Source organism: Corapipo altera, unplaced genomic scaffold, assembly GCF_003945725.1.
Source record: "Corapipo altera isolate COAL_440 unplaced genomic scaffold, ASM394572v1 301, whole genome shotgun sequence".
Lineage (NCBI taxonomy): Eukaryota > Metazoa > Chordata > Aves > Passeriformes > Pipridae > Corapipo > Corapipo altera.
This window is the reverse complement of record NW_020884926.1, coordinates 5,449,365-5,453,732: the sequence shown is the minus strand read 5'-3', so window position 1 is coordinate 5,453,732 and position 4,368 is coordinate 5,449,365.

Here is a 4,368-nt window from a genome sequence, read left to right as displayed (position 1 = left end):
TCCCCACTCAAATTACAGGTCTGAGTAATCCCCCCAGCCCAGTGGAAGGGATTGTTCCCAACAGGAGACCTCTCCCTGCAATCACCTGGCCTGAGCACAGCCCCAGGAATGAGCCTGTGACACAGAAAAAGGAAATTGTGTTCGATCTTTTTGGCAGGATGAGCTGTCTGCTCCCTGAGGGGGAAGGGGAGCACTGGATCCCTGCCGGGGCTGCAGAGTTTTGGGAGGGGGAAAGCAGGCTCAGAGACAGGAGGGCAGCGTGCTGGGCTTGCCCAGTGCTGCATCCCACATCCCTGCACAGAGCCTCGACTGACACAGGGAAGAGTGCAGGGACCCTGATCACCCCACTGCTTCCCAGAGCCACTCCAAGACGCTCCAAATAATCTCTGGAGCATCTGCAATTCTCTGCCAAGTGCTGAATCATCCTCCTGCAATGTTTGCATTAGGAATGCAGGAGTGGTAGAGCCTTTTGCAGTGAGAGCCGGGTGGGGGGGGACAGGTACTGACACAGAAGCAACGAGGAGTAGCAGCAGGAATGTGCTCTCTGTGCTCCTGCTCTGCTGGCCCTCCAGAGTGCCAGGGCTTGGCAGTCACCTGTGCACATCCCAGAGGGACACAGCCAGAGAGGCTGGCCACATGGCAGGGCTGAAATAATTATTTCATCATGAAATAAGTCACTGTGAACCCCCAAAGCAAGTCTGATCTGTCCTCATCATCCACTAGAGCTGTAGGGAGACCCAACCTCACCTGTGCAAAGCTCCTGGAATCCCAAATCCAATCACCTACCATGGGGTCTCATCAGCTGCAGCAGCTCCTGGCCAGCTGTACCACCAACAATGTGAAGCAGTCTGTTGGGAGAACAGCAATGCCTCACCTTTAAAACAGAAAAGCCCTCAGAACCACTGAGAAATGAGTAAAAGGGGTTTATTTATTTAGACTTTCAACGAAACTTTGACAGAATCCTGCACTGGGGGATTTGAAATCTTGCAACATACCCTGGTTATGCACAAGGACACCAGAACTCGTGTGTGTTTAATAGATCTACTGAGATGTGGCAGATAGCAAAGGATTATCTGGGTTAGCTGATGTGAGAGGCTGGAGGGAGCTGCAGAGGGAATTCACTGCTCACAGAGACCGGCTGTTGATAAACAGGAGTTCACACACGCCAGAGAGATCATCTGACCTGCTCCTGTGTATCACCAAACTCACTATCATCTGTAACCCTGCTGGAGAAAGCCCCTTGTGTCACTGGACAGCTCAATAACAACAGCTTTAAACACTCAGGGACAAAAGAAACAACTACAGGTCTGAAGTGCAATGTGCTGAACCAATGTGATGTTATTATGGCATTAAGTATCAGTGGATGGGGCAGCTCTGCTCTAAACAGTGTCTCGCTGGAGCCTCTGAGCTGGAAAAATAAACACACAAGTTGGACAAAGGGAACGACCCCCACATTTGTGGGGTCCTTACAGCCATTCCACCCATCTTCCACCCAGGACTGAGTCCCCCTGTGGCTCCTGCAGAAGATCAGAATGGGAATTATATACCTGCAATTGGAGACTTTCCAGATGTGCCCCCACATGTAGTCTCTACAGAGAGCAAAACCCTGCATGGGGCAGGAACACATCGAGGTGCAGGCACACCTCTGCAGGATGAGCTTTGGGGAAGAAGGTCTGGGTGATGGCAGATCAGGGGAAGGTAGGTGGAGGGCTGGGGTGAACCTGCAGGGAGACCTAGTCCAGGTGAAGGACAGCAAAGTTGAGGGATGAGGGCGGCTGGCAAAGACTGGAGCTCAACTCTTCCCCACCAAAGTGCTGGCCAGGAAGGCCAAGGCCATGGAGGAGGTGACATATGGCCTTGGCCTCCTTGGGCAGGGAAAGCCAGATTCACATGTCAGGGAAAGCCATCATCACACCCGTTAGCAGGTTCAGCACAGCTGGAGGGGCATGGATTATCTCCCCAGGCAGCCTGAAACCTGAGGCAGGGCTCTGCTCACCTTACTGCAGCCAAGAGAAAGAGAGCAAACTCCAGCTCCAGCAGGAAGCCTCCAGTGGCTGGAAGACCTGTGGGCTGAGATGATTTTGCACAGCCTCAAGATAGATCTAATCTATCAGGACAGACCCATTTGCTGGCAGCTCCTCCTGGTGCTCGAAGGGAGGATGTGCACACCAGACCCATCCCGGCCAGCCCTCCCCGACTGCAGGAGGCTTTGGGGCCAGCAGGAGAAAGTCTGGGAAGCACAGAGAACACAAGCAGCCAGCCTGCCCAGACGAGGCTTCCCATATGCTGCAGGGCTCTGAGCATCCCTGATCCACGGGATGAAGGAATATCGGCCAACAAACTTGACCCTGAGCTCCTAAGAAGCAAGACAGGGACTGACTGCTCCTGTCAGGAGTGGAAAGGCCACTGTCTGGACCACCCACAATGCCAGGCATTTCCAGGGTGCCCAAGAAAAGGGAAATAAGGCCAAGCTGAGTATTTGTGCTCTGTACAAATGGACCTTCACTAACATTGATGCTCTCCAGCACTTGCCAGAGTGCAGAGATGGCAGTGAGCACCATCTCCCAGCACCAGGTCACTCCTCAGCCACACGAAGCAGTGAGAGCTCCTTTGCTCTCGTGCTTCCAGACAGGTTTCCCACCTCCTGACTCGTGCTGTCAGGTAGATGTCTCCTGCAGAGCCTTCAGTTTGTCATTTCCTTGTCACACGCTGCTGTGGGTGAGCACTGACAGCTCATTGCAGCAATGCTCAGAGGAGGGGCAACAGAAAACTCCTCTTGACTTCTGCCAAAAGCAGCTCCTAAAGCCCCCAGACGTTGCTCAGGGCTCTTGTTCCAACCAGCAGCCCTCAGGACGCTGTCACACATCCTAACCAGTCCCCTCCTGTCCCCACCCAGCCAGCGTGGCACCTTCCCAGGCACACAGCCTGACACTTAGTGATGCTGAGCTGCCAGGCAGTTCAGATCCCCCACTGCTCCTCACTGCTCCTCCAGCCTCTGTCTCACCAGCAAGGGCTTTCTGCTTCCTTGCAGGTCACAGAAACCAGTGCCATGGTCTGAGCCACGGGTGCTTCCCAGCCCCACTCCCACTGTAGATGAAGATTTTATACTACAACTTACACAGCATCCATGTGTCTGATGTTAAATGGACTAAGAACTGCACTTTATCAGGTCTGCTTAAGCATGATTAGAAACCTGGGTAGATTTCCTGCTTTGAGTGATCATAAGGGGTGCAGGGAAGGCAGAGTGAGCTTCTGCTTGTGCAGAAGGCTGGCTGGAGACCAGATAAAAGGAAATTGGGAATTGTGGAGGTTACTGCAAGGAGGCCTCGTGCAGCTGACGGTGCTGGGGCTCAGGAATTGATGCTGGGGAGGCAGCCAGGCCCCCCATCAGCCAGCCTGCTCATCCCAGGACAGAAGGTTACCAAGCCCATGTCCCAGGGAAGTGCCTCAGCTCTCACTGTCTGCAGCAAACCACCGAAATTTGGGAGGATCCCTCTGGCTGCTGACGTGTCTCATCTCCGTGCTGTGAAAGGGCACTCGGGTTTTGCTGAGCTGGATGGAGGCCATTGGAGACATCACTTCCCTTCTCCAGTGCCTGAATTCACTGGGAACATGCCAGCAGCCTGCCAGACCATCATTAAAATTTGCCAAGATATCAGCATCACCTGGGGCTGCCAGGGCTTGCCTGAACCACACACACAGTGTTTTCAGACCATTAGTACCCATTCTCCTCTTCCTCTCCCCCACAAGAGGCTTCAAGCTCTGTCCAAACTCCCTCCATGCTCCTGCCACCTCCTTCTTTAACTCCTGGGTGAGCAGCAGCATCTTTGCCCCTAATTACAGACAGGTTGGATTTAAAAATAATAAAAACCTCAACCCAAAAATGAAGCCCAGAGCACTGAATTTGCAGGCACTGTTAAAATAGCACCTTGGGGCTGTGAAATGACACTTTACATGGGAAAGGTCAAGTGCTGTACACAAGGCACACTGCCTTGTTCTGAAGGATCCCACAGCAACAGGACAGACACGGGGTCAGAACCAGGGCCTCACCACCCTCACAGGGGAGAATTTCTTCCTAATATCCAATCTAAATCTATCCTCTTCCAGCTTAAAGCCATTTCACCTTGTCTTGTCATTCCACCATCACCTGACCTCCATGGGATGTCACTTCTCAGTTTGTTAGAGGCACTCTGCCCTTTTCCCAAAAGCATCTGGCAGCTCCAACAGGAGGACACAGTGAAGGGCAGGATGGTCCCATGCTCCAGCCTGACCTGCTTCCTTAGAGGATGGCACCAAGGTCAAGGAGGGCAGAGGACCCAAAACCCAGTGGGTCACCCAGCACCTGGGAGAAGATTTGAAAAAATCATA